This window comes from Chiloscyllium plagiosum, chromosome 6 (assembly GCF_004010195.1).
Source record: "Chiloscyllium plagiosum isolate BGI_BamShark_2017 chromosome 6, ASM401019v2, whole genome shotgun sequence".
Taxonomy (NCBI): domain Eukaryota; kingdom Metazoa; phylum Chordata; class Chondrichthyes; order Orectolobiformes; family Hemiscylliidae; genus Chiloscyllium; species Chiloscyllium plagiosum.
This window is the reverse complement of record NC_057715.1, coordinates 54,392,197-54,410,324: the sequence shown is the minus strand read 5'-3', so window position 1 is coordinate 54,410,324 and position 18,128 is coordinate 54,392,197. Positions and strand designations below refer to the sequence as shown.

At 40.3% G+C, this 18,128-nt stretch overlaps 1 protein-coding gene across 7 annotated transcripts in view; it reads right to left on the bottom strand.

Moving 5' to 3' along the window:
- grm5b (glutamate receptor, metabotropic 5b) overlaps nucleotides 1-18,128 on the bottom strand; it is a 584,754-nt gene that overhangs the window by 152,054 nt on the left and 414,572 nt on the right. The gene's annotated exons all lie outside the window — the stretch shown is intronic.

Here is an 18,128-nt window from a genome sequence, read left to right as displayed (position 1 = left end):
CAATGTCCTATAATGGATGAGCAGAAACTTTCTACAACCAAGTATTTCGAAGCCCAGTTTGTAGTCATATCCATTATAAACTCTGTTCCTTAGCCACCAACGTCATTCATCATTCCGTGCTTAAAATAGGTTGTTCACAACCTGGTGCCTTTTTGACCCCAAGGTGATTAAAGAATATTGCCAGCTCTTTCTGCCACAGCTCACTTGCTGCTGAAATTTTCATCCTTCTCACTCTGCCACCTCTACATTTGACTAGTGCAACTCATTCTTGACTGGCTTCCTGTACTACCCATCTAAATAATAGGAACAATTGATATAATGATATAACAAGTATGGATATTTGTGAAAGAAATTTACAGCTGTAGTAGGGAAAAATCAGGAACATGTGTGTCATGCATTTTACTTACAATTGCTCATGAATTTTACAGTTAAAAACATTCAATTAGATCAAAACTAATTTTCCCATTCACTTCTAAATTTCATCCTTTGAAACACTTCTGCAAATCCTTCAAAACAAACTGCCAGAGCATGATGGCAGCTTGTGCAATCTATGATCTGCCATATGCTACACACCCCAGACATTGCTGCTCAACATGAGTTCCAAACTTGTATCAGTGTATTGCTTTCTCGTTATTCAGCGCTTAACTACATTTCTCATCATAGGTTTTGTACATCCACATTCCCAATTCACCTTGCTGATGTTTTCATACTTTGCCTTTCAATGTAGAATAAATACAGATTTTTTTTTTCTGTGCGGCTGACAATTGCTTTGAAATAGAATGCATTCATTTACAAAACAATTCAAATGGAAGAGATCTCAGCTACGTTTCTTGAAATGAATAGTAAGTGCAATGTTTCTATCAGTTCTATCTCGCTTTAACAATGATTCTGTTCAAAGCATTTTGAAGTAATCCAGAAGATATGTCCATTATCTTGAATGGTAATAAAAGAATGATAAACAAAATTGTAAAGTGTAGGCATCTCAATTATTTGAAGGGTTTCTTTTGAACAGTGTAATTGTAAATGCCCAACAATTTTTTGTCCACTCTCCATAGACTATTATATTTTCCTTGGCTATTGCCAAAATGTCAAAATAGGAACTACTTGTTTACAAAATAAAGATTTTAATTCCAAATTAGAAATAATTGCCTTTGGCTAACTTGAAGTGGGTTCATTGACAGTTGATAGTTAGCTAGTCTTGCTCAAGAGTCAGAGACAGTATTGTGTTTTTCTTTGATCTTGCTATGTTTACCTCAAAATTGGACAGGGAAACATACAATCTGGTTTGTAGGAGACATGAGACCTGCTTATGAGAGGACTTAGAAGTAACATACATAAATAAATAAGCAATTATTATCTCAATCATTTTTCAGAGATTCCAATCTTAAGTAACTTCTAATCGTGCATACAGCAGTTGTTTTTGAACTAATATTTATTTATTTAAAATGTTTATACCATTGTTAGGTGCTTTGCATTGTGGGCATGATATTGGCTCTGCGAGTGAAGTGTGTTGCACCAATGGTGTTGCACCTCCTTGGATAAATTTAGTGGGGAGAGACACAAAATCAAGCAGGGAGATAATCCACCATGAGTATTTCTGGGACTTAATGTCAGAAACAATGAGGAACACAGGACTTAATTCAATGGCCCTTCCTTCACCAATATGTTTTAAGGGAAAGGAGATTGTAAAATGCAATGGGTGACCTCCCTACCATGTTTGGACTGCTCCCAAACTTTCTCCAAAGTTACAGGAGGATGGGGAAACATTGGATTGGCAGGTTAATCTTGGGCTTGTGGGGGACATAACTGGCCAGTTAGTAGCCACCTAACTCTGCTGCAAAAGGCATGAGGTTTTCAGCAATGAGGAGAGATTGGATGGGTTGGGATTTTTTTTTCCTCAGAGAAGAGAAAGCTGAGGGGGGAACCTGACTGAAGTGTGTAAAATTATGAAGGGCATACAGGATAGATGACAGAAACCTTTTCCTCTTTGTAGTGGGGTCAAAATCAGGGAACAGATTTAAGGGAAGAAGCAGATGGCTTGGAGGGGATTTCAGGAAAAATGCTTTTCATTTAGACGGTGAGGGAATTTGGAATCCATTGTCTGAAAAGGTGGGAACCCTCACAACATTTAAAAATATTTAGATGAACACTTGAAATAATGTTGATTGTAAAGCTATGGGACAAGTTCCTAAAATAGGAGTTGAATAGATAAATGCTTCAAGACTGGCATGGACCCAATGAGGTGACAAGTCTCTTTCCATGCTGTAAAATTCTGACTTTATGACTATCCAATCTTTCCTCATTCCAGCAATTTTCAAACTCTAACAAAATTACTGTAAATCTTGTGTGTACTTCCTCAAGGGCAATTTTGACCTTCCTGTAATGTGGTGCCAGAAGTTTATACAAAATTCCAAATTATTGCAAATTAGTTTAGTTTGTTCAACCCCCTTAATATATCTCTTCACATTTCTGCAATTGAATTTCATTTGCCACTTTTCTACCCATTCAGGCAAACTATTGATCTCTTTCTACAGTCAACAACCATTCTCTTCCCTCACAACTATTCAGCCAATCTTTTATGTTATCTGCAAATTTCTAAATCATGCCTCCCATAGTTAAGTCTGAATCATGAATATTTACAACAATGAGTAAGAGACCCAAAACTGAGCCATAGGGATCAGAAACCACTTTGCTCTTGGAAAAACATCCATTAATCTTTGTTTCATATTACGGAGCCAATTTCGTATCCAACACACCACATTTCCCAGTAGTCCAATGACTTTAATATTTCTTAACAGATTGCGTCTTCAAACAAGTTAGAAATCAAGAAAGTTTAGCATGGGATCTAGAGTGTGTACCTACTGGATCCAGCTTACTGCTTTGTTTGAATAACCTAAATGTTGGACACTAGACAATAACATCTCAGAGTATGTTCTATGGACATTGGTCACATACACCCCACATCCATAAACACTGGCATCTAATACATGCCATTCCCTTAGAACTCTCATGACACATCTCAAATCCACTTCAGGATACTTCTGCACTTAATGCTGCACCTTGGCAACTAACATTGTAAAGCTGCAGCAAGGACACTGTGTACTCACTCAACTCAGGGAGTGGACCAGGTTACATTTTCGGCCTGTTTACTTGATTTTATAATGCTCACTCACTCTGAACCAACCTGCATGCTCACTACATCCTTGCCCTGCATTGCCTTGTCTCCGTCAGCATGAGATATTAGGCTTATATTACTACTGTTTTGCCATGGTCTGTAGAGCAGACACAAAGGAAAGAAGTTTGTCATAGTTGTCAGCAGATCTCAGTCAAGTCAAAGGGGATAGCCTTTGCTCAAGAGGCCCTGGTACAGTTCATAGAATCATATAGTACAGAGGAGGCCTTTGGCCCATCATTTCTACACTGACAAAAACTACTCTAAATTTGGACTACTCCCACTTTTCAGCACTTGATCCATAGCTTTGAATGTTATGACATTTCCCCAAAATCCTTCTCTGAAGACCATCTTTTACCTTTTCCATAACAAACTTCAAACATGCCATGTTGTGGTCACTGTCACTAAAATGCATTCTCACTGTCACCTTGACCACCTGATGGACTTTATTCCCCATAATTAGGTCCAGCATTGCACTGACCCTTGCTGGACCTTCTAAAGTTAATATAAAAAGTTCACCTGAATATATTTCAAGAAATGTTCCATCTCTAAACCTTTTACGCTATGACAATCCCAACTAATGTTGGAGAAGTTGAAATTTCTTAATTAGTCCATCATTGTTTTTAACATCTTTGTGAATTGTCTACACTTCTGCTCCATTATTGCCCACTGACTATTTGGGGGACTATAATACACTCCCAGCAGGGTGACTGTCTCCTTTTTATTCCTAAACTCTACCCACAAAGCCTTATTTGACAATCCTTCCATGATTCCATCCCTCCTTACTGCGGTAACTAAACTCCTTAATTAACAGTGCAACACCACCTCCTCTTTTACACCCCCCCCTGTTCTGGCTGAAGATCCTGCACCATGGAATGTTAAGTTGCCAGCTCTGCCCCTCCTGCAATCATGTCATTATGATGGCATCATGCTACAATCCATGCCCTTAACTCATCTCCTTACCTATAATACCCCTAGCATTACAGTCTCAGCTTAGTCCCTTAAAACTCAATATTACTGAACTCCCTCTATGTTGATTCTTTTACTAAAGTATGCTGCGTCCCTATTGTACTAATACTCTGTGAACACTTCACCTATTGAATTAGTTTAAATTGCTCTCAACAGCTCTATGAAACCCACCCACAAGGATGTTGGTCCCTTAAGATGCAACTTCAGAGGGGACACCAGGATGAGTTAATGGAGAGCAGCCTCTGATACCAGTCTAGGGCCTGATTAAGCTGGTCAAAGTCAGGATTCTGTCCACATAGGGGTGAGAAGCCAAATGTCAGGCAGCACCTCATTTGTCTTGTCTCTTTCTGCTTTATTGTGGATTGTTGTTTCTCCTGGAATGAAAAAGGAAGATGTTATGGGAGATAAAAGTGAGTGGCACAGTTGTTACATCTGGTGCAGGTTGGGATGTGCCCCGGGTGAGTTGGTACGTAGCATAGAGCACATACAGGATCGGTGATATTAGGCGTTAAGATTGGTGAGAGTGAATTAAGGAAGATTTTACATGCAACAGTGAGAGTGGTTGAGCATGAGCCTTGGTGAGAGGTGAGCACAGCAGCAGAGATAGAGAGTGAGGTGGCAGAGAGAAGGTGATGGCACTAACCCTGTTGAAGTGGGGGAGATCATTGATCTTCTTTATACATCACGGTGTACTCTTTAGACACCTGAGACTGCTTTTACCTGGGCAGCAACCTCAGACCAGACTGGCATGGTCTGATGTCATACCCTCCACTGCTGTTCCTGTGGGTAGAAGTTAATCCTCATCTCTACCAATCCATCCAGTAGGACATCCAGGATTGTGACTGTGAAGCGCCATATGGATTTCTATCTGCCATTTCCGAGGCAAACGTCAGGAACTGTGTAGGTCATCCCCAGACTGACAGTGTTTGCTCAGTTGCATAACTGTCTTTCAAAGATGGCACAACACAAGGGATGTTGATGAATTCTGGGATGTCCAGTGAGTGGCGCTTTGTTCTGGGAAAGATGCTGCTAAGATGGGAATCAGACATGACAGATGCCATAGGGGAGTGGTAGATAATAAATGAGGTTCATTTGGTAAGCTTAGAACCCACTCAGCATTCCAGTTAAAAAAAAAAACCCAAAATGCAATTTATAGCTCCACATTCTGTGTCTTAGGAACCTGCCCTAGTGGCTACCTGATGAAGGAGCAGCGCCCCGAAAGCTAGCACTTCCAAATAAACCTGTTGGACTATAATCTGATGTTGAGCAACTTTTAACTTTAAGCAAGTTAAGCCTTTGCTCATTGGAATTTGAAGGAATAGTGAGTGATCTTATTGAAACACTCAAGATTCTGAGGGGACATGACAGGATAGATGTGGAGAAGGTGTTTTCACTCGTGGAGAAATCTCAAACTGAAAGATATAAATACAGAATAAGTGAACTATTATTTAAAACTATGACATGAAGGTATTTCTTCTCCCAGGTGGCTGTAAATATCTAGAATTCTGGAGAGTTGTGAAGGTTAGATCACTTAAAGTATTTGAAGAACAGGTTGATCGGTGTTGGAAGTACTGGGGAATTGAGGGCTATAAGGACTTGGCACAAAAGAGGAGTTGAGGTCTGCAGCAGAACAGTGATCATTTTGTTGAATGGTGGAACAGACTTGAGGGGCTGAATGGCTGACTCCTACTCCTATTTCTTGTGTTCTTATGGAAGATACAACCTTCATTTAAGTAAAACACATTGGCTATCTATGATTAATCCATGCATCTGCAAGTAGCTGTTGATCTTATCTCTCAATATTGCTTCCAGTAATTTGCCCACCACTGAGGTCAGACTGACTGCCTTGAAAGTATTTGGCATATCCATCACACCCTTTATGAATAACGGTAGACATTTTGCATAATCACGTGGTAGCTTACGTGTATCTAGTGAGGATTAAAAAATGATTTTCAGAGCAGCAACTATTTCTATTTTAGTTTCAACATTTATGTAAGCTTGAACACTGATTATTTTTGATATCTTTGTCTCCAGAGATATTTCCTATATTTGTTGGTAACCCTATAATGTTAGCTAGCATAATATCAATGTTAGTCAGTAAGTAGATTCAGTTTACTTGCAAGCAAAAGGGTTTGGAGAGAAAGTGGAAATGACTGCATAGAGAATGAACTCTTCAGCTGGAAAGCTATTCAAATAGCTGTCTCTGAAGAACAGTAGCTGTAAGAAACTCTTTTCCTCTGTTTCTTCTCAACATCAGTTCCACCCAGTAACCCTTCCTTCATCATGAAGCATTTCCTCATTTAAGGACAGCTCCTTATGCTGTTCCACATGCTGAAATCTATCATCTCACTGGGCCCTCTGTTATTGAGTGTACTATCGGATGTTGCCAGACCTCTCCAGGCATCAGAATAATTGCTGAAAGACTGAAAGAATCTCTTTAACAAAACTATAGATCTGAATGTAGCACAGTTCAGCTGCCAAGATTGGATGGCAGAGAGTGGTTATTAACCAAGCAAATAAGAAATAATCCTTGGTCTCAAATAGCCAATCCTTAACCTGCTATGCAGGGACACAGAATAGGGTAATGGGGGATTGATGCAAAAGAATAATGTCATGGCAACTGCCAGAAAAGCAGAAAGAGATCTACATGATGAGCAGTAACTACTTCACAGCGGTAATACATTATTAGAGTGGAAGTATTTGTAATTCATGAAGTGCAGGATGACATGGGTTTAATAAATTGGTTCTATAGACTTGGGGAATTCTTGTCATCTGAGCTAACCCCAGAAACCTACTTTACTGTTTCGGGATGTCGATGGGGAAAATGATAAGAAGTATTAGTTCAGTAACCATCAGGTAGCCATCTAAACAAATACCAAGTTGCAGACACTGATATTGCTAATAGCCCAATTACAATCTATGAGAAGATCACAGCTAAGAAGTTAGGTTTATATTGACTTTGAAACAGATTAAGTGTTGCTGGCTGTGGTAGCTTATTGCAGGCTACGTGCACAAGGTTTCACAACTCTGTCTTGGCCTATCTCGAGAAGTATAGTTTTATGCAAAACTACACATTAATATTGTCCATATTTTCTCTTTATGGAGATTGAGCAATACTGTGAGCATGAGTTCTTCTATTTTCTCTTTTCACCTGGAACTTCCTTAGCTTTTCTTGCTGATTTTTCCTGTTTCTCCTTTGTCTCCACATTTTTCTATTGAATTCTCAAAAATGACCCGCACAAAGATTGTAAAGTCAAACGTGTGGTTAGAGTTCAAAGTTTATAGAAACTAAACATTTAAACAATACAGGAAGATCTGTGTGCATGAACAACATTTTTTCGGTATAAATTGTAAGCCAGGCACACTAAAAGAACAAAGGAAGAGCATGAAAATTTGCCTTTCAGGAACAAAAAAGCTGAAACAAAGAACTAAATAAGGGAGGTGTTCTGGTTGTTTGTCATGCTTTGGAAAACTGCTGTCCATATTCCGAGATGCAAAGGCCTGAAGTCTACAATAAACCCCAAGGAATCAACCAATGCAGTGTTGGCACTCATCACAAAGGGGGTTGGAAGTCTATGCAAAATGTTCCTAATTATCTTTTTAAAATGGTTCTCCTCTCCCTTATGTAGCTGGAGCACCTGAGCAACTGCACAGAAACTGTTTTGGATTTGGCACCAAAGGAAAGGCCATATTAAAATAAAAGAATTGCCTCCCACCCAACTCTTGCATCCTCATTACCTGATCCCTATGTTCTTCTCCCCTCACCATCTTCAAATAACCTGGAGCAGATCAAGAATCAACTGATATCACTGAACATTGGGACCATGGTGGTGTCAATGCATCATAAGCATCTAGCCCAAAAAAAAGTTATGTAAAGCATCTAATTTTAGCTGACTCAACTCAGTTACCAAACTTCATGTGTGATGCACACATAATCATGACAGGGTTCCACAGTGGGGAGTTTTGCTGGTTCAAAGACATACTGCAAAACTTTAAGAAAAGACCAGTGGGGGCTTCATTTAAGTCAATAAAAAATAAAAATAGGTGTGCTGTATGCTGGGCATTGCATTCCACATTGCCTATTTTACTTTATCACAAAAGTTAAAATGATCACTGAGGCCTTTCATAGCTGAACTCTCACTATGATACATTGATGATGACATCATCTTTACTATTTTTGCTTCTACTGGGACAGATACCGTGAGACCGACCAGAACAGGCATTATGTAGTTTATGATTTGAATTTTCAAATATTAACTCATGTACAGTTACAGAGCATGACACAGAACAGGCGATTACATTCACCAGTTATGTAACAGGTCAAAAGGAATAACAGAACTCTTTCCCTAAATGGGAAGTAACTATGTAATTTAAGTAATTGACAATTAGAATAGCTGTTAATTCTTCCTGGAATTAGATTAGACAACACAAAATATGATAAGATTACTAATTAGAATAGATTTCCTACAGTGTGCAAACAGGCCATTGGGCCCAACAAGTCCACACTGACCCTCCAAAGAGTAACCCACCCAGACCCATTTCCCTCTGACTAATGCACCTAACACTATAGGCAATTCACCTGACCTGCACACCTTTGGATTGTGGGAGGAAATCCATGCGGACAGTTACCAGAGGCAGGAATCAAACCCAGGTCCCTGGTGCGGTGAGGCAGCAGTGCTAACCGCTGAGCCACTGTGTCACCCTGATGATACTGTATGATATCATCACCACAGGCAACTATCTCCACTCATCTGTTTTAGAATAAAATGTACAACTCTGTTGTCAATGTATGTAAAGTTAAAATCCAATTCAGCATCTGCATTTGACAGAACTTGTTAACAATAATTCCTGTTTGCGAAAAGAGGAACAGTGCCCTTTCCATTTTACAACTGATAAACGCTCACTTGTACAGGCTTGCATCAATTTAGTGTCTCCCCATTAATTGTACAGGGGAATTATGAATATTGTTATATGTATATAATTCATATGTTTGAGAATGTAATTTTTACTTCTAAGATTTTAGGATGAACGTTAAAGTGCTAAATATAACTGAAAATAATGGGTTAAGAAATTAACATGCAACTAAAACAAGCTGGCGTTTTTCACTCTGAATTACTGACATGTTTATTTTATAACTTTGGAGTTGATAGTGGGCAAAACTTAAACAATGAGTGATCCATCCCTGGATCTCTCCATGGGTCCAGAGGGTTTGGAAGGATGGCAATTGCATCCATTAGTAATATAATGTATTCATTTGAGTTACAGAATTAAAGGGTCATGTTGAATGTAAAATAATTTATTTTTATTTGTGTGAGAGAACATTACAAAGAACGGTATGCCATGATGGAGATAGGATGTAGTGGTAGAGGGAACTTTTGTATGTGCTTGCTAACAGAAGCACACTGGTTTTATTGTCAAAGCAGCAATCTGAGCAGCTTGTCTGAACTTCTGCAAAACTGTAAGAATTACACCTCATAGAACCACAGGGAAGAAGAGGAGGAAGGCTCCTAGTTTTCATTCTCAATTGGTGCTCAGAGACAGGAGAAATCCCAACTCTGCAAATAATAAAGAAGAGGGTTGCCAGGGAGTTCTCAGAATTGACTCTGGCGCCCTTGGACACTCATGGCATGATAGGTTCATAGACCTGCACAGTATGGAAACAGACCCCTTGGCCCAACTTGTCCATGCCGACAGATACCTTAAATTAATCTAGTCCCATTTGGCAATATTTGGCTCATATCCCTCTAAACCCTTCTTATTCATATACCCATGAAAGATACTTTTTAATTTTTGTAATTGTACCAGCCTCCACCACTTCCTCTGGCAGCTTGTTTAATACATGCATGACCCTCCGCATCTGAAAATGTTGCTCTTATGTCCCTTTTAAATCTTTCCCCTCTCACCTTAAATCCATGCCCTCTAGCTTTTGATTCCCTAAACCTGGGGAAAAGACCTTGGCTATTCTCCCTATCTATTCCTCTCCTGATCTATATAATGTCACCCTATCCTCCAATGCTCTAGGGAAAATACACCCAGCCTTTTCAGCCTCTCCCTGTAGCTCAAACCCTCCAACCCTGACAAAATCCTTGTAAATCTTTTCTGAACACTCTCAAGTTTCCCAACATCCTTCCAAAAGCAGGAAAACCAGTACTCCAGTAGTGGCCTAACCAATGTCTTGTACAGCCACATGTGAGCTTCCAACTCTTATCCTCAATGGATTGACCAATAAAAGCAAGCATACCAAACACCTTTTTCACTATCCTGTTTACCTGGGACTCCACTTTCATTGAACTGTGAACCTGCACTCCAAGTCTCTGTTCAGCAACATTCCCCAGCACCTTACCATTAAGTGTATGTGTACTGCCCTTACTTGCCTTTCCAAAATGCATACATTTATCTAAATTAAACTCCATCTGCCACTCCTCAAGCCCATTGGCCCATCTTACCAAGGCAAAAGTAGGTACTGCAGATGCTGGAGATTAGAGTCAAGATGAGAGTAGGGCTGGAAAAGCACATCATCGAGGAGCTGGAAAATCGACATTTCAGACAAAAGCCCTTCATCTTACCAAGGTCCCATTGTACTCTGAGTAACTTTCTTCGCTGTCCATTACACCTCCGATTTTGGTGTCATCTGCAAACTAACTAACTATACCTCCTATGTTCCCATCCAAATAATTTATATAAATGATGAAAAGTAGTGGACCCAGCACCGATTCTTGAGGCACACCTCTGGTCACAGGCCTCCAGTCTGAAAACCAAACCTCCATCCACACCCTCTATCTTCTACCTTCAAACCAGTTCTGTATCTAAATGGCTAATTCTCCCTGTATTCCATGTGATCTAACCTTGCTAACCGGTCTACCATACCAAATCTTGTTGAACACCTTACTGAAGTCCACATAGATCATGTCCATCACACTGCCCTCATCAATCCTCTTCATTTTTTTTGAAAAACTCAATCAAGAAACATGATTTCCAAATGTACAAAGCCATATTGACTATCCCAACTCAGTCCTTACCTTTCCAAATACATGTACATCCTGTCCCTCCGGATTCTCTTCAACAACTTACCCATCACCAAAGGATTCCTGATGAAGGGCTTATGCCCGAAACATCAATTCTCCTGCTCCTCGGATGCTGCCTGACTCACTGTGTTTTTCCGGCACCACACTCTCGACTCTGGCCACCACTGATATCAGGCTCACTGGTCTATGGTTACCTGGCTTTTCCTTACCACCTTTCATAAACAGTGGCACCACATTAGCCAACCTCCAGTTTTCTGGCACCTGATCCGTGTCTATCGATGATATAAATATCTCAGCAAGGGGCTGCAATCAGTCCCTAGCTTCCCATAAAGTTCTAGGGGACACCTGATAGGTCCCAGGGATTTATCCATCTTTATATATATTAAGACGTTCTTCCTCACCATCTCTGTAATATGAGCATTTTTAAAATTGTCCCTATTTATTTCCCCAAGTTCTCTAGCTTCCATATCCTTCTCCACAGTAAACACTGATGCAAAATACTCGTTTATTATCTCTCTTATCTCCTGCAGTTCTATACAGAGGCAGCCTTGCTGATCTTTAAAGGGTTCTATTCTTTCCCAAGTTGCCCTTTTATCCTTAATGTATTTGAACCATGAGGCAAATAGGATGAAGGAGAACCTTTTGATTCTCCTTCATCCTATTTGCCAAAGCTATCTCAAGTTCCCTTTTTGCCCTCCTGGTTTCCCTCTTAACAATACCTCTGTTGTCTTTCTGCTCTTCTAGAGATTCATTCATTCCTGTTGTCTATACCAGATATATGTTGCCTTCTTTTTCTTGACCAAAACCTCAATTTCTCTAGTCATCTGGCATTTCCTACACCTAGCAGCCTTGCCCTTCACTCTAATAGAAACATACTTCTCTGAACTCTCTATTTCATTTTTGAAAGCCTCCCATTTATTAGCTGTCTCTTTATCTGTAAATATCCACCCTCAATCAACTTTTGAAAGTTCTTGCCTCATATCATCAAAATTGACCTTCCTCCAATTTAAAACTTTAACTCTTACATTCAGTTTATTCTTTTCCATCACTACTTTAAAACTAACAGAATTATGGTCACTAGCCCCAAATTGCTCATCCAATGATACCTCAGTCACTTGCCCTGCCTTATTTCCCAACATTACGTCAAGTTTTGCTCCTTCTGCAGTAGGTACATCCACATACTACATCAGAAAATGTTCTTGTACACAGTTAACAAATTTCTTTCCATCCAAGCCCTTAATACGATGGCAGTGCCTGTATTTGTTTGGAAAGTTAAAATCCTCCACCATAACCACCCTATTATTCTTACAGATAACTGAGATCTCCTTACAAATTTGCTTCTCAATTTCCCACTGATTATTGAAGGGGAGTCTATTTTACAATCACAATAATATGATCATGCCTGTCTTATCTCTGAGTTCTACCCAAATAACTTGCCTGGATATACTCCAGGCATATCCACCTTAATTATAGCTGTAATGTTATTCCTAATCAAAAAACATCACTTTTTGTCCTCTCTTGCTCCACTTCTATCCTTCCTGTACCATTGTATCCTCTATCATTCATTTGCCAGTCTTGCCCATTCCAGAACTATGTTTCTGTAATGATATCCCAGTCCCATGTTCCCAGCCAAACCCTGAGTTCATCTGCCTTATCTGTCAGGCCTCTTGCATTGAAATAAACACCATTTATCAGTTCTACCTCTTTCTCTGCATTTTTTCTGCCTGCCTTAACTTTTTAACTCACTCCTTTTCTCAGACTGACCTCTTTTCTCACTACCTCCCTGGGTTGCCACATCCACCTTACTAGTTTAAATCCTCCCAAGCAGTTATAGCAAATCTCCCCACCAGTATATTAATCTCTTTCCAATTCAGTTCCAATCCATCCTTCTTACACATGTGTACTTCCACACCAGAAGAGATTCCAGTGATCCAAAAATGTGAAGCCTTCTTCCTGACACCAGCTCCTCAGTCGTATGTTCATTTGCTCTATCCTCCTATTCCTACTCTTACTAGCTCATGGCACCATGAGTAATCCAGATATTGCTACCCTCAAGACCTACTTTTTAAATTCCTGTCTAATTTCCTGTATTTCAGAACCTCGTCCTTTTGTTGTCCTGTGTTGTTAGTTCCAACGTGTACAATGACCTCCCACTGGTCCCTCTCCTCTTTGAGAATATTCTACACCCTTTCCAAGATATCCTTTACCCTGGCACTAGGGAGGCAACATACCATTCTGATGTCTCATTGTCAGCTGCAGAAATGTCTGTCTGTGCCTCTGACTAGATAGTCCCCTATCACAATTGATCGTTTGGAATCTGACATAACTCTCATTACAAAAGAGCCAACCACAGTACCAGAAACTTGGCTGTCAGTGTATATTTCTGAGAGTCCAAAATAAGTCTTCTGCGGATTGTTATGCACCTTCTTCACCCTATCACATCCCTGCTCAACTGTAAATCAATGTTTCCCCATATTAAGCATCATCTGGAGGAAGGACTGAGGGAAGTCATGACACAGAATGTACACAAGGTAGGGAACTTCAATTTCTATCACCAAGGCTATCTAGGCAGCACCTCTACTGTTCAAATCCTAAAGGACTTAGCTACTGAACTGGATTTGTCATAAGTGGTGAAGGAACCAACAAGAAAGATAAACTTAGTTGATCTTATCATGACCAATCTGCCTGTTGTCGATGCATCTATCCCTTCCAACGTTCTGTAGGAATGGCCACTGCCCAGTCCTTGTGCAAACAAATCTTACTTTCACATTGAGAATATTCTCCATCGTATTATGTGGCTCTACCACTGTGTTAAATGGGATAGATTTCAAACAGACCTAGAGATTCAAGATTAGGCATCCATGAGGTACTGATAGACCACCAGCAGCAGCAGAATTGTACTCAAGCATAATCTGCAACGTCAAGGCCCTACATATCCCAAACTGCATCATTATAATTAAGTCAGGGTCAACGCAGGTTCGATCGAGTGTGCGGAGGAAGGGTGGGGGAACATTCCAGAAATACCTAAAAACAAGGTGAAGCTCGAAAATAGGACAATATGTGCCAAATAGAGTAAACAGCGAGTGATAAACAGAGATAAATGGCTCCACAACCAATGGATCAAATCCACGTTCTATCGTCCTGCGTGAGTGTGAGTGCATGAGAGAGTGTGTGTTTGCACATGTGCAAGCTTGTACACATACAAACACACTCTCTCACATGCACTCACACTCACATGCACAGACTCACGTTCAATCCATCCAGTTGTGATTGTTGGTGAATTATTAAACAACTCATTGGAATAAGAGGCTCCACATTTATGCCCATCCTGAATGGTTGGGATGGGCGCAGCATGTTATTGAAAAAGATAAGATTGAAGCATTTTAAAGAATCTTCAGCCAGACACCACAAGTTGGTCTCCTTTAGGAGTCCCAGCATCACAAATGTGAGTCTTCAATCAATGCAATTCACTCCACTTGACTGCAAGAAGCAGCTGAAGGAATTGGATATTGCAAAGACTACAGGCTCTGAAAACATTCTAGCAATGTTCCTGAAAGTTTGTACTTCAGAACCACTATTCAAACTGTCCCAGTACAGCAACAACACTGGCATCTCCCTGCAACGTGAAAAATTGCTGAGTTATATCCTGCACACAAAAACCAGGACAACAGGAACTCATCAGTCAATGCCCCATCAGTCAACCTTCCATCAGAAATAAGGTGAGAGGTGAACAACTGGTTGTGATCATTGGAGGTCAATCATCTCACTCCCAAGATATTCTCTACAGGCACTCTTCAAGGTCATATTCAAGGTCTAATCATCATCAGCTGCTTCATCAATGACCTTCTCTCCATAAGGTCAAATGTGAAGACATTCACTTATGATTTCACCATGTTCAGTACCATTCATTCCTCATTGCTCAGATACTGAAGCAGTCCATATCCAAATAAAGCAAGAATGGCTAAATAATGATCATCTCTAACAAGAGAAAATCTAATTGTCATTTTATTCTTCTAATTTCTTCCTCAAACGAAAAAAATCACGCAACATCAAATTATAGTCCAACAGGTTTATTTGGAAGCTGCTCCTTCATCAGGTAGTTGTGGAGCAGGATCGAAAGACACATAATTTATAGCAAAAGTTCACAGTGTCATGCAACTGAAACGATATATTGAATAAACCTAGATTGTTGTTAGGTCTTCCATCTTTTAGAATGGTTTACAGGTTTTGGTTTATTAATATGTAAATCCCAGAACTTCTTTTAAGTCTCGAGATAACTTATGGTTTACAAAAAAAGGTGACATCTCAGCTCAGACAATGTGTTAAAGGTGTGAAGTTGGAGTCTGTGTCCCAGTCTTGAGTCAGACTGGTTCTATTTCCAAAGTAGGAATTTACAAAATATTACATGGATTGACTGTCTACATTGACTGCCTGCAGATTATGCATTTTTTGAGCAAAGTAGAATGTATCTGCAAATATAATTCCGCAAATGCAAATTCACTCCATAGACTTATGTGTGTGTGCGTGCATGAGAGAGAGAGTGGGTGTGTGCATGTCAGTGTGTGTGTGAGTGTGAGTGCATGAGAGAGTGGGTGTTTGCACATGTGCAAGCTTGTACACATACAAACACACTCTCTCACATGCACTCACACTCACATGCACAAACTCACTTTTTCTCTTTCTCCTTCTCTCTCTCATAACCCATAACCACTCCCATTTAGATTAGATTACTTACAGTGTGGAAACAGGTCCTTTGGCCCAACAAGTCCACACCAACCCTCCAAAGAGCAACCCACCCAGACCCATTCCCCTACATTTACCCCTTCACCTAACACTACAGGCAATTTAGCATGGCCAATTTCACCTAACCTGCACATTTTTGGACTGTGGGCGGAAACTGGAGCATCTGGAGGAAACCCACGCTGGCATGAGGAGAATGCGCAAACTGGGAATTGAACCCAGATCTCTGGCACTATGAGGCAGCAGTGCTAACCACTTAGAAGGACAATAGCAGTAAATACATGCAAACACCACCTGTAAGTTACACCACCGCTTGCAAGTTCCCCTTCAAACCACTCAACCACTCTGACTTGGAAATTCCTTCAGTGATGCTGGTTGTAAACTCTGGAATTCCCTCCCTTACAACAAATAGATTGCAGTAACTCAAGAAGGCAGCTCACTATCACTAAGGACAATTAGGGATCAACAATAAATTCTGACACATCCAAGTACTCCCATGTCCCACAGGTGAACTTTTTATAAACATTCCACAGAGGCCTCTTCTGGACTGTTTATACTTCATAATTACTCACAATGTTTATTGAAGTCAATGAGAAGAATTGATGCAAAACTGATGGATTTGAGCCAGGGCAATGCAAAACTTTTATTAACCTCAAACCAAGATTCATTCTGCTTTGTGACCATGCTCCCCTGGGTTTAACAGTGATGGACATGAGATGTGGTAAAAGACAAGAATCCAGGTTTACTACTTAAATATTTTAATGAGGCTGCCATACTTTATCTTCACCTTAAATTCAATGCAGTAGCTGAGGAAGGAGTGGTTGGGGATGGGGGAGGTGAAGGTTATTGTGGGGAAGCAGTTGCACTGCTGGTGGACCAATGAAGCAGGAGAGCTTCCTCCTGAATCATTTGAATCTCCCCTATGATCAGTGTCTTATCATAATCGGACAACAAATCCTTCAATACTACCCCTACACAACCAGTAACTCCCTCATCATGATTGAATATCAAACCTGCAATAATCACCATCTCATAATATTGTAACCCTAACTGCCCATGTCCAACCTTGAACTATTTCCTAACTCCCGTGCTCATTTCCCCAGGCAACACTGCATCTACCTGACTGAACTCTCCGGATTTCAGAAGAAACTTACCTGGTCCTTGGCTGCAGCCTCTGCTGCAGTATTTTTCACTTAAAAGGGAGCCAAGTCTCAAATTAGATTGATTCCAGTTGGGGATCCTGTTTATTAAAAAAGAATCATGCATGTTGTGCAGACAAGGTTCCATGTTGCTCAGGGCAACCAGGATTCTTCCCCTGGAACATCTACAACAGAGTCTGTCTGAGTTAACTTTCATTTAAGTTATTTAGAGGTAATTGGGCAGGTCCATTACAGACTTGTAATCCTCTCTAACCAATTTTTCTCTATGTGCTCCTCGAAGCGATTATTTAATGCACATGGGTCATCTTGTCTGTGGAAAATAATAAGCCAGCATTGATTAATAAAAGTTATATTGGCATGTAGCATTATCTAACAGGAAAATTTTCCTTGTCTGCCTTATCTAAGCCTGTCATAATCTAAACATCTTTGTCAAATATGAGTACAGTGAGTGGTGATGACCTGGGAATTGTTGCTTATGAGATGGTGGAAACAGAAGCAATCAACAATTTCAAATGCAAATTGGATGGATACAAAATGGATAAAAACTGTACAGGACTTCTTGAATAAAGACAGTGAATGGAGATTACTGGATTGCTCTAGAGGAAACGGCATGAATAGATGGGACAAGAGTGGGTCAAGTTTTGCACTTTCTCTAGTAGGTACATCCACATTCTGAATCAGAAAATTGTCTTGTACACACTTAAGAAATTCCTCTCTATCTAAACCTTTAACACTATGGCAGTCCCAGTTGATGTTTGGAAAGTTAAAATCCCCTATAGACCAGTGAGCCTGACCTCGGTGGTGGGCAAGTTGTTGGAGGGAATCCTGAGGGACAGGATGTACATGCATTTGGAAAGGCAAGGACTAATTCGGGATAGTCAACATGGCTTTGTGCATGGGAAATCATGTCTCACAAACTTGTGAGACACTCGTGGGCGGCACGGTGGCACAGTGGTTAGCACTGCTGCCTCACAGCGCCAGAGACCCGGGTTCAATTCCCGCTTCAGGCGACTGACTGTGTGGAGTTTGCACATTCTCCCCGTGTCTGCGTGGGTTTCCTCC